A 24,812-nucleotide genomic window follows, 5' to 3' on the forward strand; every position below is an offset into this window, starting at 1 on the left:
TTTTGGCGTCAGTTTGCATATTTAAGAATAAGGATCTATAATTTGAAAAAAAACAAAAAACGTTTTGTACAGTTTCCCCCAAATAAAAATTGTTTTGGTAGTCCAACAAATAATAGATAATAGATAGTTACAACAGTATGAACCACCATGTATGCTAAAGCCTCTTGCACACAAACGTTTTTTTTTTCCCGTTTACTGGCCGTTTTTTGCGTTCCGTATACGGTCCGTATACGGAACCAATCATTTCAATGGTTCCGCAAAAAAAACGGAATGTACTCCGTATGCATTCCGTTTCTGTATTTCCGTTCCGTTTTAACATAGAACATGTCCTATTATTGCCCGCAAATCACGTTCCATGGCTCCATTCAAGTCAATGGGTCCGCAAAAAAACGGAACACATACGGAAATGCATCCGTATGTCTTCCGTTTCCGTTCCGCTTTTTGCTGAACCATCTATTGAAAATGTTATGCCCAGCCCAATTTTATCTATGTAATTACTGTATACTGTATAGGCCATACGGAAAAACGGAACGGAAAAACGGAACAGAAACGGAAACACAACGGAAGCAAAAAACGGAACAACGGATCCGTGAAAAACGGACTGCAAAACACTGAAAAAGCCATACGGTCGTGCGCAATAGGCCTAAATTACAAAAAAAAAGTGTCTGGTCATTAAGGCCTTTTCAGGGCTGGTCATTAAAGTGTTAACCAATAAGCGCCTTCCCCACTAGCAAGATTAAGTGCTTACTGGTTACTGCAGGGCCCCTATAACTGGACTGGCAGGAGATGAGATAATCTAAATAAAGAGATTATCTGCACTGCAGAGCGCTCATAGGGGAGATCTAATTAATATGTATAAATATATCAGGGGTCAGTACAGAGATCTATCCCATCATCTATTTATCCCCAGGACTGTGACGAGGGGACATCCTCTGCGTCTGGAGGAAAGAAGGTTTGTACACAAACATAGAAAAGGATTCTTTACGGTAAGAGCAGTGAGACTATAGAACTCTCTGCCTGAGGAGGTGGTGATGGTGAGTACAATAAAGGAATTCAAGAGGGGCCTGGATGTATTTCTGGAGGGTAATAATATTACAGGCTATAGCTACTAGAGAGGGGTCGTTGATCCAGGGAGTTATTCTGATTGCCTGATTGGAGTCGGGAAGGAATTTTTTATTCCCCTAAAGTAGGGAAAATTGGATTCTTTTTTTTTGCCTTCCTCTGGATCAACTTGCAGGATGACAGGTGGAACTGGATGGACAAATGTCTTTTTTCGGCCTTATGTACTATGTTACTATGTGAAAGGCGGAATGACTGTGGCAGCGATCACTCCTTCCCAGTCACTGTGCACTGGCTTGTGTAATGGGCAGATGAGCGGCGATCAACATTTTTTTAAATTTGCCGCCCCTTGAAATAGTGCGATGTGACAATGCGGCCCCCAGACCAAAAAAGGTTGTGCACCCCACGGTGGTAGAGAACAACAATCTCAGGAGCATGTTCACATAACAGAAATCGCCCCTGTCCACTCAGTCATTCACAATCTAAAATCTAATTCCTAACCTTTTGTTTTCTGTTTTTTATGCATTAAGTGTTCACACATTAACCACTGATTGTTAGTACATGAAGACATGATAATCACAGCTACAAGTCTGCCCCCTGGTGGCCACAGACAGAACTGCAATAACCACCAGGACAAAAACATTGATGAGAAGCATCCTGTGACCCCACAGGGAATACTCCCTTCCCAAAGATAAAATACCAGAAAATGTTTAAAAGTGAATCTTTCATCTAAGTAAATAAATATCTTGGCTTAAAGAGGACCTTTCATCTGAATCAAGTAAGTAAACTGAATATACATACATGGAGAGCGGCGCCCAGGGATCCCCCTGCACTTACTATTATCCCCGGGCGCCGCTCCGTTCTCCTGTTATAGGCTCCGGTAAAGTCACAGTTAGGCTCCACCCATTGGAGCCTGCCGCGGTCTCCTTCTCCTATGCTGTAGCGCTGGCCAATCGCAGCGCTCAGCTCTTAGCCATGCTATGAGCTGAGCGCTGCGATTGGCCATCGCTACAACATAGGAAAAAGAGACGCCGGCAGGCTCAAATGGGTGGAGCCTAACTGTGACTTTACCGGAGCCTATAACAGGAGAACGGAGCGGCGCCCGGGGATAATAGTAAGTGCAGGGGGATCCCTGGGCGCCGCTCTCCATGTATGTATATTCAGTTTACTTACTTGATTCAGATGAAAGGTCCTCTTTAAGGAGTCTGATTGATATTTTAATGTCAACTATTTATTGCCCATCTTGGTCTCCAAATTCACTGCACAGACGTGGATCCATGTAGCTAGGGTGGGTTTAGGATTTCACTGTACAGCTTTTCAAAGCTCCACCCTAGTGGTTGCAGCAGACAGGCAGAACTTTATTATGTAACCATTAAGGATGAGCAAATCGACTTTGGAAGCTTCACCCGAAGTCGATTCGCAAAAAACTTCCTTAGAATACTGTACGGAGCAAGTTACTAGGGATGAGCGAATGGACTTCGGATGGATAAAACTTCGTTAGAATACTGTGTGGAGTTAGCGCTCTGTACAGTATTAAAATGTGTTGGCTCTGGTGAGCCGAAGTTTTACTTTGTTAAGTCTCACAAGACTTCGGGTAATATCTTCTGAAATTAATTTCTACTGTAAAAACCTTTGTACTTTTGTTTTTACAGTAGAAATTAATTTCTGAAGATATTACCCGAAGTCTCGGGAGACTTTGCGAAGTAGTAACTTCGGCTCATGGGAATCTCTGCACTGGTTACATGCGGTTGTGTGTGGGCATGTTCACAATGACTGGCTTCTGTGGTGATAAGCAGCACATCACCGCAGAAGCCAGTCACTGACTGGAGTGGTGCACGTGACCAAGCACTGGTGGATGTAAGGCTACTTTCACACTGGCTGTTTTGGCTTTCCGTTTCTGAGATCCGTTCAGGGCTCTCACAAGCGGTCCAAAACTGATCAGTTTTGCCCTAATGCATTCTGAATGGAAAAGGATTCGCTCAGAATGCATCAGTTTGCCTCCGATCAGTCTCCATTCCGCTTTGCAGGCGGACACCAAAACGCTGCTTGCTTGTTCGTATGATGAAACGGAGCCAAAATGTAAGTCAATGGGGACGGATCCGTTTTCTATGTTGCATGCAACAGACTATATGGGTCCTACAGGAGGTGGCCACGCTATTTAAATATATAACAGGAATTTCAGGGGTCGTGCGACCAGAGCGTGGCTTGGGTCACCTACTGACTGTCTTTTATTTTTATTACATAAAACTTATACCTTTATTTATTCTATTTAAAAAGTTAACACTCTAAATTAAAGATATAAAGTTGCTGTGAAGATACAGGGAGTTGGGTAAGCCCTGAGAACGATATCAGGAGCTATCCCACCCAGTGGTGTATACTGACAAGAGGTATACAGAATGTAAACTACAGTCTCACCGCTCACTCTGAGGATTTTTAATCTTTAATTTAGAGTGTTAACTTTTTAAATAGAATAAATAAAGTAATAAGTAATATGGATCCGTTTTCTATGACACAATCTGGCACAGTAGAAAACGGATGCGTCCTCCATTGACTTTCAATGCTGTTCATGACGGATCCATTTTGGCTATGTTACAGATAATACAACCGGATGCATGCGGTTGTATTATTGTAACGGATCAGTTTTTGTAGATCCATGACGTATCTGCCCAAAACGCGAGTGTGAAAGTAGAAAACAGTGCGAGGACCGGAAAATGGAGACAGTGGCGGAAGTCTGGAGCAGAAAGAAGCAGGTAAGAATGAATGTTCTATTTCAGGTGGCATACTACGGGCACTTGCTTAAAAATGAATATTACCGAAAAATCTCTTTAAATATTGATGACCTATCCTCAGGTCTGACTCCTAGCATGGCACCAACGCCCATCAGCTGTATCAAAGGACCGCAACACTTGGACGAGTGCTGTGGCCTCTTCCTTGCCTAACAATGCCACCTCCAATGGTCACAAGGGTCTTTCTGCAGCTCAATTCCATTCAAGAGCATGTGACTGAGAGGCAATACCAAGCACCGCCACTATACAATGTACTCAATTTAGATGCAGGAGCGTTGGCCCAAGCATTGCTGCCCCTTCAAACAGCTGATCGGTGAGGGTGCTGGGAGTCGGGTTATCAATACAGTGGTCCCTCAAATTACAATATTAATTGGTTCCAGGACGACCATTGTATGTTCAAACCATTGTAAGTCGAGTAATTGGTTCCAAAGCAGCAAAATGTCATCCAAGATAAGAGCAAATGAAGATTTAAAGGGAACCTGTCACCAACTTTATGCTGCCCATACTAACAGCAGCATAAAGTAGAGACAGTCGAGTTGATTTCAGCGGTCTATCATTTATAAGTTAAAAGTAAGTGGTTGCTGAGAACCAACGTCACAATCATTGCAGACTGGGCCTGGAAAAGAGTCCCGGCCACCTGAGAAGAGTCCTGGTTGTTCATAAATTCCTGCTCTCCCTGCTGATGACTGACAGTCTTCTACCTAGTTTTCTCCCTTTCTGTCTAGGAGAGAACTGCCAATCATCAGTAGGTGGGTGAGAGTGCGGGAGATTATGAATAACTCTGACTCTTCTCAGGTAGATTTGACTCTTTTCACGCCTGTGCTGCAATAATTATGATGCTGGTTCTCAGCAACCACTTACTTTTAGCTCATGAGTGACAACGCTGAAATCAGCATTTCTGTCACTATTTTATACTGCCCTCAGTGAGGTCAGCATCAAGTTGATGACAGGTTCCCTTTAAGAAAACAAGCAGGTAAAACAAATCCTTACATACACTCACCTAAAGAATTATTAGGAACACCTGTTCTATTTCTCATTAATGCAATTATTAGTCAACCAATCACATGGCAGTTGCTTCAATGCATTTAGGGGGGTGCTCCTGGTCAAGACCATCTCCTGAACTCCAAAACTGAATGTCAGAATGGGAAAGAAAGGTGATTTAAGCAATTTTGAGCGTGGCATGGTTGTTGGTGCCAGACGGGCCGGTCTGAGTATTTTACAATCTGCTCAGTTACTGGGATTTTCACGCACAACCATTTCTAGGGTTTACAAAGAATGGTGTGAAAAGGGAAAAACATCCAGTATACGGCAGTCCTGTGGGCAAAAATGCCTTGTGGATTCTAGAGGTCAGAGGAGAATGGGCCGACTGATTCAAGCTGATAGAAGAGCAACGTTGACTGAAATAACCACTCGTTACAACCGAGGTATGCAGCAAAGCATTTGTGAAGCCACAACACGCACAACCTTGAGGCGGATGGGCTACAACAGAAGAAGACCCCACCGGGTACCACTCATCTCCACTACAAATAGGAAAAAGAGGCTACAATTTGCACGAGCTTACCAAAATTGGACTGTTGAAGACTGGAAAAATGTTGCCTGGTCTGATGAGTCTCGATTTCTGTTGAGACATTCAAATGGTAGAGTCCGAATTTGGCGTAAACAGAATGAGAACATGTATCCATCTTCTGATGGCCACTTCCAGCAGGATAATGCACCATGTCACAAAGCTCGAATCATTTCAAATTGGTTTCTTGAACATGACAATGAGTTCACTGTACTAAAATGGCCCCCACAGTCACCAGATCTCAACCCAATAGAGCATCTTTGGGATGTGGTGGAACGGGATCTTCGTGCCCTGGATGTGCATCCCTCAAATCTCCATCAACTGCAAGATGCTATCCTATCAATATGGGACAACATTTCTAAAGAATGCTATCAGCACCTTGTTGAATCAATGCCACGTAGAATTAAGGCAGTTCTGAAGGCAAAAGGGGGTCCAACACCGTATTAGTATGGTGTTCCTAATAATTCTTTAGGCTGGGTTCAGACCTGAGCGTATCTGATATGCGCGTTTAACGCGCGTTTTTGTCGCACGTTTTTATGCGCGTTTTTTGCAATAGTAAACGCGCGTTTGACGCGCGTTTGTGTGATTGACTGCAGTGTCCTATGGCCACAAACGCGCGTCAAAACGCCCCAAAGAAGCTCAAGAACTTGTTTGAGCGTAGGGCGTTTTTCAGCGCGTTCAAACGCGCTGTAAAACGCTCAAGTGAGAACCAGGGCCATAGGGAAGCATTGGTTTTCATGTGTTGAGCGTTTTACAGCGCGTTCAAACGCGCTGTAAAACGCTCAAGTGTGAACCCAGCCTTAGGTGACTGTATAATGCCCCATTCACACGAGCGTGACAGATTAGGTCCGGATGCGTTCAGTGAAACGCACACTATTTTGCAAGCAAGTTCAGTCAGTTTTGTCTGCGATTGCGTTCAGTTGTTCAGTTTTTTCTGCGCGGGTGTAATGCGTTTTGATGCGTTTTTCACGCTCGTGATAAAAAACTGAAGGTTTACAAACAACATCTCTTAGCAACCATCAGAGAAAAACGCATCGCACTTGCTTGCGGATGCTTGCATTTTTCACGCAGCCTCATTCACTTCTATGGGGCCGGGGCTGCGTGAAAAATGCAGAATATAGAACATGCTGCGATTTTCACGCAACGCAGAACTGATGCAGGAAAAACAACGCTCATGTACACAGACCCATTGAAATGAATGGGTCAGAATTCAGTGCGGGTGCAATGCGTTCACATCACGCATTGCAACCGCGCGGAAAACTCACTCGTGTGAAAGGGGCCTAACAGTCAGGAATATCTACTAACTAGCAACTGATACAGCTATTTTAGGGTACTTTCACATTTGCGGCAGAGAATTCCGGCTGGCAGTTCCGTCGCCGGATCCGGCAATCTGGACGCAAATTGAAGGCATTTGTCAAAGGATCCGGATCCGTCTGACAAATGCATTAAAATACCGGATCAGTCTCTCCGGTGTCATCCGGAAAAACTGATCCGGTATTATTATTTCTTTTCATTTTTAAAGGTCTGCGCATGCGCAGACCGGAAAGCTGGATCCGTTTTGCCGAACACTTAATGCCGGGTCCGCCACTAATACACTTCAATGTAAATTGATGCCGGATACGGCATTCCGGCAAGTGATCAGTATTTTTGGCTGGAGAGAAAACTGCAGCATGCTGCGGTATTTTCTCCGTCTAAAAACTTAAAAGGGACTGAACTGATGCATCCTGAACGGAATGCTCTCCATTCAGAATGCATTAGGATAAAACTGATCCGTTTTTTTCCGGTATAGAGCTCCTGTGACGGAACTCAATACTGGAAAACAAAAACGCTTGTGTGAAAGTACCCTTAGGTCTCTTTTACACGAGCGTGACGGATTGGCTCCGGATGCATTCAGTGAAACTCGCACTATTCCACTGAAGCCTCATTCACTTCTATGGGGCCAGGGCTGTGTGAAAAATGCAGAATATAGAACATGCATTGTTTTTTACGCAACGCAGAACTGATGAGTGAAAAAAAATGCTCATGTACACAGATCCATTGAAATGAATGGGTCAGGATTCAGTGCGGGTGCTATGCGTTCACGTCATGCATTGCACCCGTGCTGAAAACTCGCTCGTGTGAAACGGGGCTTACCAGAGAAGTGGTCTTGATTGGTTGGATCTGAGTCTGAGACATTGTATGTGGAGTCTAGTTTCAACTTGGGTCAGAAAAGACCGATGTATGTTGAAAATATTGTATCCTGAGGGCTCACTTTAATTACCACAGAAAATGCAAGAGCATCAAAAGAAATAAATATCTGCAACAAACAATTTACCATAGGGACATTCATTCTGATCATTAGGGCTCATGCACGCGGCCACAGTCTCTGTCCGCATCTGGGACAATGGGGCAACAAAAGATACGGAAAGCACACCACGTGCTGTCCACACTGGCAGGCCAGTTCCGCAGCCCCACATAAAAAATATAGAACATGTCCTATGCTTGTCTGTTAACCCTTAGGATACCGAAGTTTTTTCCTTTTTCATTTTTCTTCCCTATCTCCATTGAGTAATAACAATTTTTCTTTTTTTCGGTCACATAGCTGTATGAGGGCTTTTTTTTTGCGGGACAAGTTGTACTTTCTAATGCCACCATTAATTAGGTCGTTCAATGTCGTGGGAAATTCCAAATGGGGTGTAATTGGAAAAAAAATGCAACTCCTCCACAGTTTTATGGGTTTTGCTCCCACAGCGTTCTGTTTGTGGCAAAACTGACCCATGCCCTTCATTCTCTGGGTCAGTATGATTAAAACGATACCCCATGTATAGGTTTTTTACATCACCATATTCTGACCCCTATAACTTTTTTATAGTTATATCTACTGAGCTGTGTGGGGGCTCATTTTTTGTGGGACAATCTGTAGTTTTTATTGATACCGATTTAGAGTGTGTGTGACTTTTTGATCACATTTTATTACATTTTTTTTTGTAAGAGAAGTAATGAAAAACTGACAAGTTGGCCATTTTGACCCTTTTTTCCGTTACATTAATCAAATTGGAAAAATACTTTTCTATTTGAATAGCACGGGTAGTATTGGTTGTGGCGATAACCATGATCTTTATATATTTTTTTATTTTGGTATTTATTTTTTATTATACGGAATGGGGGGTGATTTAAAAATGTTTAAAATATTTTTTTAACCCCTTAAGAACTTAACCCTATTTCACCTTAAGGACTTGGCCATTTTTTGCAAATCTGACCAGTGTCACTTTAAGGCTGAGTTCACACGGGCGTTGCAGGAAAATGTGCGGGTGCGTTGCGGGAACATGCGCGATTTTTCCGCGCGAGTGCAAAACATTGTAATGCGCTTTTGCACTCGCGTAAGAAAAATCGCGCATGTTTGGTACCCAAACCAGAACTTCTTCACAGAAGTTTGGGCTTGGGATCGGTGTTCTGTAGATTGTATTATTTTCCCTTATAACATGGTTATAAGGGAAAATATTAGCATTCTGAATACAGAATGCATAGTAAAATAGCGCTGGAGGGGTTAAAAAAAAAAATATATATTTTTTAAAACTCACCTTAGTCCACTTGATCGCGCAGCCCGGCTTCTCGTCTGTCTCCTTTGTTGAGCAGGACCTGTGGTGAGCATTCACTACAGGAACAGGACCTGTGGTGAAGTCACTCCGGTGATCACATGATCCATCACCATGGTAAAAGATCATGTGATGACTGGAGTGATGTCACCACAGGTCCTGTTCCTGTAATGAATGCTCACCACAGGTCCTGTTCAACAAAGGAGAGAGACGAGAAGCCGGGCAGCGCGATCAAGTGGACTAAGGTGAGTTAAATTTTTTTTTATTTTTTTATATTTTTTTTTAACCCCTCCAGAGCTATTTTACTATGCATTCTGTATTCAGAATGCTATTATTTTCCCTTGTAACCATGTTATAAGGGAAAATAATAATGATCGGGTCTCCATCCCGATAGTCTCCTAGCAACCGTGCGTGAAAATCGCACCGCATCCGCACTTGCTTGCGGATGCTTGCAATTTTCACGCAACCCCATTCACTTCTATAGAACCTGCGTTGCGTGAATATAGAGCATGCTGCGATTTTCACGCAACGCACAAGTGATGTGTGAAAATCACCGCTCATGTGAACAGCCCCATAGAAATGAATGGGTCGGGATTCAGAGCGGGTGCAATGCGTTTAACTCACGCATCGCATCCGTGTGGAATACTCGCCCGTGTGAAAGGGGCCTTAGGTGTTCCACAAGAATTATTTTTTGGCAGATTTTCCATTTTAATAATTTTTTTCCAGTTACAAAGCAAGGGTTAACAGCCAAACCAAACTCAATATTTATGGCCCTGATTCTGTAGTTTACAGAAACACCCCATATGTGGTCGTAAACCACTGTACGGGCACACGGCAGGGCGCAGAAGGAAAGGAATGCCATACGGTTTTTGGAAGGCAGGTTTTGCTGGACTGGTTTTATTGACACCATGTCCCATTTGAAGCCCCCCTGATGCACCCCTAGAGTAGAAACTCCATAAAAGTGACCCCATCTAAGAAACTACACCCCTCAAGGTATTCAAAACAGATTTTACAAACGTCATTAACCCTTTAGATGTTCCATAAGAGTTATTGGCAAATGGGGATGAAATTTCAGAATTTCTATTTTTTAGCAAATTTTCCATTTTAATCCATTTTTCCCAGTAACAAAGCAAGGGTTAAAAGCCAAACAAAACTCTATATTTATGGCCCCGATTCTGTAGTTTACAGAAACACCCCATATGTGGTCGTAAACTGCTGTACGGGCACACGGCAGGGCGCAGAAGGAAAGGAATGCCATACGGTTTTTGGAAGGCAGATTTTGCTGGACTGTTTTTTTTTGACACCATGTCCCATTTGAAGCCCCCCTGATGCACCCCTAGAGTAGAAACTCCAAAAAAGTGCCCCCATTTTAGAAACTATGGGATAGGGTGGCAGTATTGTTGGTACTATTTTAGGGTACATATGATTTTTTGTTGCTCTATATTACACTTTTTGTGAGGCAAGGTAACAAGAAATAGTTTTTATTTACAACATTCATCTGACAGGTTAGATCATGTGATATCTTTATAGACCAGGTTGTCACGGATGCGGTGATACCTATGTATACTTTTTTTTTAAATTTATGTAAGTTTTACACAATGATTTCATTTTTGAATAAAAAAAAAAATGTTTTAGCGTTTCCATAGTCTGAGAGCCATAATATTTTCAGTTTTTAAGCGATTACCTTGGGTAGTGTATGATTTTTGCGGGATGAGATTACGGTTTTATTGGCACTATTTTGGGGTGCGTGTGACTTTTTGATTGCTTGCTATTACACTTTTTGTGATGTAAGGTGACAAAAAATTGTTTATTTAGCACAGTTTTTACTTTACATTTTTTACGGTGTTCATCTGAGGGGTTACGTCATGTGATATTTTTATAGAGCCGGTCGATACGGACGCGGCGATATCCAATATGTATACTTTTTTTATTTCTGTAAGTTTTACACAATAACAGCTTTTTTTAAACAAAAAAAATGATGTTTTAGTGTCTCCATATTCTGAGCCATAGTTTTTTTATTTTTTGGGCGATTGTCTCAGGGGCTAATTTTTTGCGGGATGAGGTGACGGTTAGATTGGTACTATTTTGGTGGGCAAACGCCTTTTTGATCGCTTGCTGTTGTACTTTTTGTGATGTAAGGCGACAAAAAAAATTGTTTATTTAGCACAGTTTAAATTTTTTACGGTGTTCATCTGAGGGGTTCGGTCATGTGATATGTTTATAGAGCCGGTCGATACGGACGCGGTGATACCTAATATGTCTACTTTTTTTTTTTTCCCTATTTTTTTTCACTTTATTTGGGGAAAATGAAGTTTTTGTTTATTTTTACTTGAAACTTAATTTTTTTGGGGGGGGGGGGACTTTATTTTTTCACTTAATTTTTTGTCCCACTTTGGGATATCAACTTTTGGGGGTCTAATCCCTTTTACAATGCATTCCAATACTTCTGTATTGGAATGCATTGGCTGTATGAGTAATACTGTGTGTATTCCTCATACAGTTTCCGGCCTGTGAGATCCAGCCCGCTGGATCTCACAGGCTCGCCACCGAAAGGCAGCACTGCCTTCCATGCCATCAGGTCCCCCCTAAAGCCGCATGGGGGATGGCGCATGCGCGAGGCTCGCATGGCGGACGTGTTCCCCTGAGCTCCGCTCCTCGCGCCGAACTTTTCCCTCATTTAGCGCTGTTTATTCAGCTCCACGGGCTTGAACCTACATGCAAGGGACTCCTATGATGACCCGCAACAAAGGGAGGACAAAGTCGACGGGAACACCCGTGCCTTCACAGTCCCTACCGGAGCTGTTCAGAAACTTAAGCCGCAGCAATATGGCGGACCAGGCCCCTGCATCCAGGAGCCCAACACCATCTGAAGCCAGCAACATCTCGCTGTCACCGGACATTCAAGACCCAGGTCAGGCTGAACTTTATAAAAATATAGCCTCCCTATTCCGCTCAGAACTGTCCCAAGCAGTGGACGAGTTTTCCCGCCAGATCCATGACCTAGGCACCCGGGTCTCTGACTTGGAGACACGCACCGATGATCTATCGGACGCCCTGCACTCAGATAAGGCGGATATTCAATCTCAGGCAGCACAGATTGCAGCTATGGAGCTCAAACTAGAAGACCTAGAAAACAGAACCAGGAGGGGTAACCTCCGGATCAAAGGTCTGCCTGAAATTTTCACTGACCTCTCGGCCACTTTGTCAGCATTGTTTCAGGCCTTGCTGCCACAGGCTGAACCAGCGAAACTCCTGATGGATAGGGTTCATAGAGCCCTGGGGAGACCACGCTCAGATGCCTTACCGAGAGATGTTATTCTTAAATTTCATCATCCGGGCACACGGGATCAAATTCTTGCAGCTGCTCGTAACCTCACTGAACTCCCTGGTCTCCCCTCCTCAGTGCACCTATATGCCGACCTGGCCCCTTCCACCCTCCGCAGACGCAGGGACATGAAGCCGGTGACCTCGGCTCTACAAAACGCCCAGGTGCGGTACAAATGGGGATTCCCTTTTTCCCTCTCTTTTCGTCTCAACTCTCGGGACCATGTTATACACTCACCCAGAGAGGGAATCGAGATCCTTCGGAAAGCAGGAGTTCCTTGTGACCAAGATCCAGCTCCAGAAGCCGCTCCAGAACCGCAACGGCCAGCCAGAGTCTGGACGAAGGTGCTCTCGACTTCGCGGAGACCGACTTCGTCATCCTCTACTTAAGTCCGGGACTTCTGCCCCTGATCTTCTAGCCTGTCATGGCATTTAGGAACGTTGTTATCCTACCCTAAGGTTCCACCTCATACCCATATTCCCTCTGTCAGTATTACAGGACACTAGCCTTCATAATATAGTCCCTCTATTATTGTCTGCTATTTGCCCAAAGCATATCATCTTCTAGGGATTCGGCGTGAAGGACTGTCATGTTTGCCCCCATGTTTGGGTTCTTTGGGCTGGATTGGGAGACTCCGTTAGAGTCCTCACCCCGCTCAACTGCACCCACCTATTTTTCTCAGGCCTATTTAGGCTTAGTTATATATTGTGTTATTTGTTCTCAATTTTTTATTCCCTATTCTTTTTTTTCTTTTTTCTTTTATTTCTTTTCTTGTTTATGTCAGTGGAAATGCTCGTGTAGTTTTTTTACGTATGGGCGACGGCTGGAGGTGGCGCTCCTGAGGCAGATCGCACGGGTTCGCTTCGCTTTTCCTGCATACTCCTTACTTTCTGGTCATGTGTAAGATACTATCGCACAACGTAAGGGGATTTAACTCCCCCAGAAAACGTAAGTCTGCTTTTTCTACATATATCAAACATACGCCCGATGTGATCTGCCTTCAGGAGTCCCACTTCACGCCCACCTCTCATCCCAAATATTTCCATCCGCATTACGCGCGTTTCTTTTCGTCTACCTATGTCTCTAAAAGTAGAGGAGCTATCATTTTATTGCGTAACTCCTTTCCTTTTACATTACTACGTTCTATAATAGATCCTAATGGGAGATTCGTAATCCTTCTAGGGACCTACAAGGAAGAAACCCTGTGCATTGTAAACGTGTATGCGCCTACTGAAGATCCTATTGCTTTTTTTGTCTCAATGCATTCTATTATTGCGCCTCTCACCTATCACAAGTTATTGTGGTGTGGTGACTTTAACTTTGTACCAAACCCTGTACTTGATCGCTCCATCCTCCCGGCTCAAATGCGCCCTGCATCCCATAATGTTAAAGTTAAGCATGTGATGGAATCCCTGTCCTTGGCGGATACCTGGAGGGAGCACAATGGCCCCCAAAGGGGATATACCTATTATTCTCCTTCTCACCAACTATACACCCGGATTGATTTAATCCTAGCCTCCACCTCCTACCTCCCCTCACTAACCTACTCCAGACATGTTGTGTCCTCTTTGTCAGACCATGACATGGTTATAGCCGAATTCGCATTAGTCAACAATTCTAGTGTCCCTTTTACTTGGCGCCTGAATGAGTCATTACTGACTCGACCGGTTGTGTTTAACTCGATATTAGACGAGCTTAAACAGTTCTTCTTGCTAAACAACACTCCGGATGCCGACCCTATGAATTTGTGGCTTACTCACAAGGCTTTCATACGGGGAAAACTCATTCAGGTAGCTTCAAGGCTCAAAAAGGACAGATCCGCAGCTCAGGTTGCACTAGAGTCTAAATTGGCCAAACTGGTGAGAGCCCATCAACAAACACCAACCCTTTACCTATTGAAGGAAATAAAAGATACTAAAACCCAGCTGAATGCCCTACTCTCAAATAATACTGAAAAAGCACTCCGCTGGACGTCCTCCTACTACTACAAGTATGCCAATAAACCGGATAAGATGCTGGCACGCCAACTCAAAGCCACACAGAGACTTAACCAAGTCTACCAGATCCGTACACGATCTGGTAGAACTACCTCCCACCCAGACATCATATATGACACCTTTCAATCCTTCTATAAACAATTATACTCAGAACAAATAGGTGACTCCAACACTAAGGCAGATGACTTCCTTTCCTCTGCTTCCCTCCCAAAGGTCTCATCTGTAGCACTAGAAGAGCTCAACAGCCCCATCACACCTTAGGAGGTGACTTACACAATTAAGGCCTTGAAGCTGGGAAAAGCCCCCGGCCCAGATGGCTATACAGCACTTTACTTTAAAAAATTTGCAGACCAGTTAATCCCCTTCATTACTAAATACTGTAACCATTTATTGCAGGGCTCCACACCCCCACCCGAGTTCTTAGCAGCCAAAATTACTGTGATCCCCAAACCTCATAAGACCCTCTTTTACCCTCCAACTATAGACCCATTTCACTTCTGAATATAGATAACAAGTTGTTCACCTCCATTTTAGCGCGTAGACTTAATAGAATTCTCCCTAGCCTGATACACAAAGATCAGGTGGGTTTCATCCCCAGCAGGGAAGCCCCAGATAATATACGAAAGGTCTTGGGGTTAGTTCATGAGGCGAACAGGACTTCAACTCCAGTAGCTTTACTAGCGCTGGATATAGAGAAGGCCTTTGATACAGTCTCCTGGACCTATCTTTGGCGGACTCTCTCCCATTTTAACATTAGAGGCCGTTTTCTCTCCGCTATTCAAGCTTTGTACTCTTCGCCTCAGGCTAGTCTCAAATTACCTTCCTCACATCCGTCATCTATACCAATTTTTAGAGGAACGCGCCAAGGTTGCCCCCTCTCCCCAGCCCTTTTTGCACTAGCCATGGAACCATTAGCGATAAAAGTTAGATCTCACCCAGACATAACAGGAATCTCGGTTGGGGGTGTGGAATATAAACTGAGCCTTTTTGCTGACGACCTTTTGTTAACAGTCACCAATCCTATCATTTCATTTCCCTCTCTTTTGTCCCTACTAAAATTTTTCTCAGATGTGTCAGGCCTATTAGTCAGTCAATCTAAGTCGGAGCTTTTGTTAGGTAATGTCACCTCCCAGGTTTCTGAGATTCTTCAGAGCGAGTTTCCATTCCAACACAACACGCATTTCCTTCCATATTTAGGCATATCGCTGACCAAAACACTTAACACCCTGTATAAACATAATTATCTTCCCATGTTCACTCAAATACGGAGGGACCTGCAGTCATGGGAGTCTCTTCCAGTTTCCTGGGTGGGTAGGATCCATATAGTAAGAATGGTGGTCCTTCCACGGCTACTATACTTATTCCGCACCCTACCGATCCCAGTCCCAGCGTCAGACCTGGGGGCTCTCCAGGCGGATATCCTTAAATTTATTTGGGCCCATAAACGAGCTCGTATTTCTAAGCTTGTTATGTGTCGTCATAAGGCTTGTGGCGGCCTCTCTGTGCCAGACTTAGCTCAATATTACAGGGCTGCCAGATTAGCTCAACTATTTCTGACTCATCTCCCTGCACAGGCTCAGCCTATTTGGGTTTCCCTTGAACAATCGCTGCTGGGGCCGTTCTCCTGGAGAGCCCTTATTTGGACCACCTCCTCATTACCCTCCTCACTCCGTACAAAATCCCAACTTTCATATTACGCTTTGCTCCTATGGAGATCCATTAGGTTCAAGCGCTCCCTCCAATCTAAACCGTCCCCCTTAGAATATCTTTTGGGTAATCCAGCTTTCTCCCCTGGACTCCAATCTGGAGCTTTTTCATGGTGGGTCGAAAAAAAATTGTGCTCCCTCCGGGATTTCCTAGTGCGAGGTAAAGTCTTAACTATGTCTGATTTTCTAGAGAAATTCTCTCCTCCAGTTCGTGAGCAATTCAATGTCCGGAGAGTATTCTCCTTCCTCCATTCTCTAAAGAATGGCTCACATAATATTGATTATACACCCTTTGAAAGGCTAATGTCCTTCTCTCTACATAAGCAGGGTTTATTGTCCCGGATTTACTCGATTCTCACTGCACCTCCAGAAGATTCTAAGCTTCGTTATATGTTGGAGTGGGAGGCTGATTTGTTAGAGGATTTCAGTGTATCTAGGTGGCACCAACGCTCCCAGACACTCTCTAAAGGTTCGTGGCAAACTACCCTGGCAGAGACCTCTATTAAGATTCTCCACCAGACTTATTTGGTACCTGCCAAATTGCACCACTTCTATCCAGAAGTCCCCTCCACTTGCTTCCGGGGTTGTGAGGAGGAGGGCACGATGTTCCACATATGGTGGACGTGTCCCATAGTATCCAGGTTATGGAGCCGCATTTGCGATCTGCTCTCATCCTTGTTGGGGCACACCCTCGCCCTTACACCCCCGGTATTTCTACTTGGAGACAAGCCATCTAAACTAACGAATGCTAGGTTCAAGTTGGCCCAATTCATTCTACTTGCTACTAGGATACATATTGCTTCCCAGTGGCGTTCCTCAATCTTGAGCTACCAAGCGGTGATTGATAGAGTAAACAGGATTTACCAATACGAGCGGATGTCGGCTATCCGCTCTGATACATTTCCTTTGTTTGAGACTGTCTGGGAGCCTTGGTCATCCTCTCCTCATTCTGCCAATCTTTCACTCTACTCTGAACTTTGATAAGTTTCAGTATATGATGTTTGCAACTAAGGGATGGAGGTTAATATGGGTCTGCTTTTTTGCTGATCGCCTTCCAAGACTTAACTCATGTAATTTTGAACTGCATGACTACTAACCCTGACTGCCTGAGATTTTCTTTATTTTTGATTAATTTATTCTTTGTCTTTTGTTCTTTGTATTATTTGCTAATGTTTTCCTGACTGGACGCTCAGTCCTTTATTTTATGCACAATGTACTATGTACCTTATTAATATGAAAAAACTTTAATAAACATCATTGAAACATAAAGCCGCATGGGGACCCGATGGCACCGCCGCTTTGCAATGTAATTTTAAACTTAGGACGTACCGGTACGCCCTGGGTCCTTAAGGACTCGGCAAACATGGCGTACCGGTACGTCCTAAGTCCTTAAGGGGTTAAGGCTTTTTTTCCCCAACTTTTCTGTAATGATTTTGAAGCTTGCATTTGAGCGTACAAAATCAATTTTTTAATTTTGAACAATCACAGATTTTTACAATGCATTTATGACTGACTATTGCTCACTATAGGAAATGGCCTCAGCCTCTCTGGTGGTCGGGACCATGGAAGCGCACATAGGCTAGTGCTTTTTCCTATATTGTGCAAGCACAACCACCACTGATGGATTGCAGGGTGATCTGTAACAATGGAAACAAGCAGCGTAAAATGTGATGGAAAAATAAATCCAGCCAGCAAAGGAAGCAATATGGACAATCACAATACATTAGTAAGTGGCTTGTATTAACTTTCTCTACATGATAAATGGCACTTACTGAAGTGAGACAACCCCTTTAAGGGCTCGTTCACAAGCGCATTGATCTTCTGATCTATCAGAAGAGAAAAAGTGGAAAAAAAACAAAACAAAAACAGTTTGTTAAAGGTGGGAGAGCGGAGCCTCTAGGAGTAGGAGCAGGGGCAACGCCCCCCCCCCCCTGCTCCTAGAGGCTAATTAGCATATTATAAAAGTTAGATTTCTGGAGTAACGGGGGCATAGATAAAAGTAGGAATAGGCTAGTTAGGTTCAGCTGACATTAGCACATCGCTAATGTCAGCTAGTTTAATAGGGTTAATCCTGGTGACAGAATCCCTTTAACCTGTTAGGAACATAAGGACACAGGGCGTACCTGTATGTCCTGTGGAGTTCCGATCACCGCCGCGCGGCGGGCGGTGATCGGAACTGGGTGCCTGCTGAAATCATTGAGCAGGCACCCTGGGACAATGCGCCAGGGGGGTCCTGTGACCCCCCCGCGTCGGTGATCGTAGCAAACCACAGGTCAATTCAGACCTGCGGTTTGCTGCGTTTCCGGGTTATTCGGGTCTCTGGGGACCCGATAACCCGGAACAGGATGGTGATCGGTGGTGTGATAATACACCACCAATCACCATCCTGCGATCCTGAGAGGTGATGGTGACACCACCTCTCAGGATCGGCTCTCATTGGCTGCAGGGGCGGGCGGGCGGGCAGTTCAAATTAGTGCAGCGCTCCTCTCCTCCTCCTTTTGTGTCCGGGAGCCGAGGAGAGAGGAGCAAGCTGCACGATCTCCTGAGCCAGCACCCCAATCTGTGCCCCAGCACCCCCTTCTGACCCTGCACAGTGAAAGGTATTTAGGGAAAGGTTAGGGACAACTTCTTTTGAGGTGCAAGCATTTTTTTTTCTTTCTGCGTACGCTGACTGTGGCCGGCACTCTTAGCGTCCGGCCACTGTTAGCGCATCGCACACCCCACCGCTGATGCAACCCCATACCATCAGAGATGCAGGCTTCTGAACTGAGCGTTGATAACAACTTGGGTTGTCCTTGTCCTCTTTGGTCCGGATGACATGGCGTCCCAGATTTCCAAAAAGAACTTTGAATCGTGACTCGTCTGACCACAGAACAGTCTTCCATTTTGCCACACTCCCTTTTAAATGATCCCTGGCCCAGTGAAAACGCCTGAGCTTGTGGATCTTGCTTAGAAATGGCTTCTTCTTTGCACTGTAGAGTTTCAGCTGGCAACGGCGGATGGCACGGTGGATTGTGTTCACTGACAATGGTTTCTGGAAGTATTCCTGAGCCCATTCTGTGATTTCCTTTACAGTAGCATTCCTGTTTGTGGTGCAGTGTCGTTAAAGGGCCCGGAGATCACGGGCATCCAGTATGGTTTTACGGCCTTGACCCTTACGCACAGAGATTGTTCCAGATTCTCTGAATCTTCGGATGATGTTATGCACAGTTGATGATGATAGATGCAAAGTCTTTGCAATTTTTCGCTGGGTAACACCTTTCTGATATTGCTCCACTATCTTCCTGCGCAACATTGTGGGAATTGGTGATCCTCTACCCATCTTGGCTTCTGAGAGACACTGCCACTCTGAGAAGCTCTTTTTATACCCAATCATGTTGCCAATTGACCTAATTAGTGTTAATTGGTCTTCCAGCTCTTCGTTATGCTCAAATTTACTTTTTCCAGCCTCTTATTGCTACTTGTCCCAACTTTTTGGGGATTTGTTGACACCGCGAAAATTGGAATCAACGTATTTTTCCTTTAAAATGATACATTTACTCGGATTAAACGTTTGATCTGTCATCTACGTTCTATTACAAATAAAATATTGACATTTGCCATCTCCACATCATTGCATTCAGTTTTTATTCACAATTTGTTTAGTGTCCCAACTTTTTTGGAATCCGGTTTGTAGAATGGGGTCATTTTTGGATGGTTTCTATTATGTAAGCCTCACAAAGTGACTTCAGACCTGAACTGATCCCTAAGGTCCCTTTCACACGAGCGAGTTTTCTGCGCGGGTGCAATGCGTGACGTGAACGCATAGCGCCCGCACTGAATCCTGACCAATTCATTTCTATGGGTCTGTGTACATGAGCGTTGTTTTTCCCGCATCAGTTCTGCGTTGCGTGAAAATCGCAGCATGTTCTATATTCTGCGTTTTTCACGCAGCCCTGGCCCAATAGAAGCGAATGGGGCTGCGTGAAAAACGCATTTAATCCGCAAACAAGTGCGGGTGCGATGCGTTTTTCACTGATGGTTGCTAAGAGATGTTGTTTGTAAACACAGTTTTTTATCACGCGCGTGCAAAACGCATCAAAATGCATTGCACCCGCGCGGAAAAAACTGAACAACTAAACGCAACCGCAGACAAAACTGACTGAACTTGCTTGCAAAATAGTGCGAGTTTCACTGAACGCACTCTGAACGCATCCGGCCCCAAACCGCAACGCCCGTGTGAAACCAGCCTAAGGCCTCATGCACACGACAGTATTTTTTCACGGTCCGCAAAACGGGGTTCCATTGTTCCGTGATCCGTTTTTGTTTCCGTGTGTCTTCCTTGATTTTTGGAGGATCACCAGACATGAAAAGTGAAAAAAAAATCTAAGTCAAGTTTGCCTTGAAAATGATAGGAAAAAAACGGACACGGATCACGGACGCGGATGACAATCTTGTGTGCCTCCGTGATTTTTCGCGGACCATTGACTTGAATGGGTCCGCGAACCGTTGTCCGTGAAAAAAATAGGACAGGTCATAGTTTTTTGACAGACTGGAAACACGGATCACGGACGCGGATGACAAACGGTGCATTAGCCGAGTTTTCAACGGACCCATTGAAAGTCAATGGGTCCGCAGAAAATCACGAAATACGGAACAACGGACACGGAATATAACAACGGTCGTGTGCATGAGGTCTAAAAGTTGTATTAGTATAGCATGTAGCGGAGCTGTGTGCATACAGGGTGCATGTAGCAGAGCAGGAAGTCTGGTAGGGACTCGGTGACACGATTCTTTTAACTAATAAACTCTCAGACAATTATCTGAGTCCCTGGAATAACTATAGCCATAGCCACTACATCACTGAGTCCCTGCAATAACTATAGCCACTACATCACAGTCTGCTCCACTGCATTCACTGCAGCAGAGCTGTGTTTGCCAGGAGCAAGTCCCTCCTGACCTTCGGTTCACTTGAGAGCCGACTCAGCAAGTGAACCGAAGATTCGATGAGCTGAGCATGCGCATTGATCTTCAGTTCACTTGCTTCTGCCGGCTCAGGAAGTGAACCGAAGATCCGATTCATGAAAAAGATCCGAACTTCCCATCTCTAGTCAATGTTAATCTGTAGAGACACACACCATTATAAATCATAATGCCGCACGCCCGCGAAATGAGCAGTGTCCATAATGGGGAAATCACGAACGCGCACACACAGAGTGTGATTTTCGCGCAGGAGAATCATCTTAAAGAGGTCAAAAACTGGAGTAAACTTTAGTCAAGGTGACCCTTACATACGGATTCCCAAAAGACATTTTGCAGAACAGAACATCCCGCCCTCTATACAACTGTCCTATTTTATTTATTTTTTTGCAGTTGCAGCAGAACGGCACTGTGTGCTGTCCGCATCTTTTGCAACCCCACTAAAGTGAATAGGTCCACATCCGATCTGCATTTTTTTTATCGGATGTGGACTCAAAACAAAAACAACGTCCGTGTGCATGACCCTAAGGAGGGGGCAGCGTAGTTCTAGGCTCACTAGTCCGAATATCCTGTGAAGATAACTTGTACATTTAGTGCTCATACACACGACCGTATGTATTTTGCAGTCCGCAAAAAACGGATCTGCAAATATGGATGACGTCCGTGTGCATTCCGTATTTTGCGGAACAGAACAGCTGGCCCCTAATAGAACAGCCCTATCCTTGTCCGTAATGCGGACAATAATAATACAAGTTCTATTTTTTTGCAGAACTGACATACGGAAATGGTATGCACACAGAGTAACTTCCATTTTTATTTTTTTATGGATCCGTTGAAATGAATGGTTCTGCATACGGTCCACATAAAAAAAAAACGGACACGGAAAGAAAATACGTTCGTCTGCATGAGCCCTTAGTCTAATGTTCATGACATAGACCAAGGTGACTACTGGACACTGCAAGCTGGATTCAGATTGTCAGGGACATGGTGTCAAACACTAAGCGGATCTACCTGCCGCCATCTTACCATAAACGCCTTCCACACAGAAAGTCCCGAGCCAGCACCTGCGGTGAAATAAAAGTCATATTAATACAGCTGGAGAGTTATGGCATCAACCATAGCATGTAGTGTAAGGTGATGAGAGTCTGTACAGCAGATATCCACACAGAATAATGTGCCCAATGGCAGAGAACTACTGAGCCCAGCAGTCCCATCCCACATTACTTAAAAGAAACAGCAATGGGGGGGAAAGAATAAAACACTTTATGCACACAGGACCTCGCCAGAGAAATACACTATATACATCTGTGTATAGCCAGCCCTGCATCACTCATACAGCACGTGACTAAACACCTATCACACGTGGGTAACAATAGCACATCAAGCAGAAACTTATTTGACCGTTATAGAACAGTAAAATGACTATATCGCACGTACATGTCACGACTTGTCGTCGGCCCGCCTCAGTTGCTATTCACCTACAACACCACTCCCTCGATCAACCGGTTTGGCGCCTCTCTGTCTCAGGCACTGATTGGCTGGGACTAGCGTCAGTCATTATCGCTCGCGAGCTGATTGGCTAATCTACGTAGTGGGCGTTTTCTTTCCTTTTACCTGAGTTGTAAACGGCGGGGCTGCTAGTTACACACGAGTCAGTCCTGTGGTGGCGACGTGTCGTCACTTATTTCATGACGAGCACTCTTCTGGGCTGCAGTTATAATTGTGCCAAGTCAGACAGGAGGAACAAGTAACAGTAGTGTATGAGGTATCCCCACATGAATTGGGACTGAAATATCCTGGATCATGTCTTCTGTGGGGATCATGGACGAGTTACCTACCTCCCAACTATTGAAAGTCGCAAAGAGGGATAATAGCAGGGTGCTCCCGCACAGTAGTTATGCCCACATTGTGCCTGCACACAGTAGCATACCTACCAACTTTTGAAAAGCACAAAGAGGGATAATACTAGACCACGCCTCTAATTCCGCCTTAAACGTAACTATACATACCCAATCCTCGTCCCCTTAACCCTTAGAATGCCAGAGGTTTTTTCGTTTTAATTTTTTTCCCTATCTTCCTTGAGCCATAATTTTTTTATTTTTCCGTTCACATAACTATGAGGGCTTCTTTTTAGCGTGACAAGTTGTACTTTTTAATGCCACCATTTAACCCCTTAAAGGGAATCTGTCCCTAGCAATTTACCCAAATATTTTTTTCATGAATCCATGTTTAACAGAGTACCTTTTTTCCATCTGTCTGATTCTTTTGATTGTCAGTCTTGTCATTTCTTCAAAAAATAGATTCTTGTGATATGTAAATGACGCTGTAAGGAGCCCAGAGGGGCGTTCTTCTTTCTCTCGCCGGCATCCCAAATCCCGCGCAGGCGCAGTGCCAGCGATTGCCTGCGCTATGATGAGATGAGTGACGGCACTGCGCCTGCGCGGGATTTGGGATGCCGGCGAGAGGAGGATCGGGGTGTTTGCCGCAGAGCGCGGCGCTGAGGAGGGGGGGGGGTGTTGAGCACTTAGCCGCGCCTCTGGGAGGGGATTTAGATGAACTTGGAGGCGTTAATAGATTTGAAATTTCGGCGGGCACGGCACTTCAGAGGGGCGTTCCTGGGCACCGTGGAGAAAGAAGAACGCCCCTCTGGGCTCCTTACAGCATCATTTACATATCACAAGAATCTATTTTTTGAAGAAATGACAAGACTGACAATCAAAAGAATCAGACAGATGGAAAAAAGGTACTCTGTTAAACATGGATTCATGAAAAAAAAAATTTGGTAAATTGCTAGTGACAGATTCCCTTTAAGGGCTCGGCCCTATTTCACCTTCCGGACTTGGGCATTTTTTGCAAATCTGACTAGTGTCACATTAAGTGCTGATAACTTTAAAACGCTTTGACTTATCCAGGCCATTCTGAGATAGTTTTTTCGTCACATATTGTACTTCATGACACTGGTAAAATGAAGTCAAAAAAATTCTTTTTTATTTATAAAAAAAATACCAAATTTACCAAAAAATTTAAAAAAATTGCAAATTTCCACGTTTCAATTTCTCTACTTCTATAATACATAGTTAATATCTCCAAAAATAGTTATTACTTTACATTCCCCATATGTCTACGTCATGTTTGGATCATTTTGGGAATGATATTACATTTTTTGGGGATGTTACAAGGCTTAAAAGTTTAGAAGCAAATCTTGAAATTTTTCAGAAATTTTTAAAAACCCAATTTGTAGGGACCAGTTCAGGTCTGAAGTCACTTTGCGAGGCTTACATAATAGAAACCACCCAAAAATGACCCCATTCTATAAACTACACCCCTCAAGGTATTCAAAACTGATTTTACAAACTTTGTTAACCGTTTAGGTGTTCCACAAGAATTAATGGAACATAGAGATACAATTTCAAAATTTCCCTTTTTTGGCAGATTTTCCATTTTATTAATTTTTTTCCAGTTACAAAGCAAGGGTTAACAGCCAAACCAAACTCAATATTTATGGCCCTGATTCTGTAGTTTACAGAAACACCCCATATGTGGTCGTAAACCGCTGTACGGGCACACGGCAGGGCGCAGAAGGAAAGGAATGCCATACGGTTTTTGGAAGGCAGATTTTGCTGGACTGGTTTTTTTGACACCATGTCCCATTTGAAGCCCCCCTGATGCACCCCTAGACTAGAAACTCCAAAAAAGTTGCTCTATTTTAGAAACTAGGGGATAGGGTGGCAGTATTATTGGTACTAGTTTAGGGTACATATGATTTTTGGTTGCTCTATATTACACTTTTTGTGAGGCAAGATAACAAGAAATAGCTGTTTTGGCACCATTTTTATTTTTT

General features: G+C 44.1%; 1 protein-coding gene across 1 annotated transcript in view; it reads right to left on the minus strand.

Moving 5' to 3' along the window:
• ZMYND8 (zinc finger MYND-type containing 8) overlaps positions 1 to 22,431 on the minus strand; it is a 125,272-nt gene extending 102,841 nt beyond the window's left edge. The window contains exons 1-2 of the mRNA XM_040439055.1: positions 22,409 to 22,431; positions 21,998 to 22,035 (exon numbers count right to left, since the gene is read on the minus strand). The gene's annotated coding sequence lies outside the window, so the exon portion shown is untranslated. The remainder of the gene's footprint in view (positions 1 to 21,997; positions 22,036 to 22,408) is intronic.
• Positions 22,432 to 24,812: the final 2,381 nt, after the last annotated feature.

The sequence above is a fragment of the Bufo bufo genome, chromosome 6, assembly GCF_905171765.1.
Source record: "Bufo bufo chromosome 6, aBufBuf1.1, whole genome shotgun sequence".
NCBI lineage: Eukaryota > Metazoa > Chordata > Amphibia > Anura > Bufonidae > Bufo > Bufo bufo.